A 225-nucleotide genomic window follows, 5' to 3' on the forward strand; every position below is an offset into this window, starting at 1 on the left:
CAGAGTGCAGCTTCGATTAAATCATATATGTATCTCCACTTACTATAAAGAACTAAACTTGTCGTTGTCTTAGTAATTCCGATTTCCAAAAAGGGCTGAAGGTTGTCCGGTACTTGCAGGCTTTTGCACTTGGAAATATTCATATGTATACTCAATGTATTTTAATGTGTATTATGGACGGAATTTTTTTATGATCTCGCTTCAACTGGTTTTTAGCTCTAGACC

Source organism: Penaeus monodon, chromosome 30 (assembly GCF_015228065.2).
Source record: "Penaeus monodon isolate SGIC_2016 chromosome 30, NSTDA_Pmon_1, whole genome shotgun sequence".
Taxonomy (NCBI): domain Eukaryota; kingdom Metazoa; phylum Arthropoda; class Malacostraca; order Decapoda; family Penaeidae; genus Penaeus; species Penaeus monodon.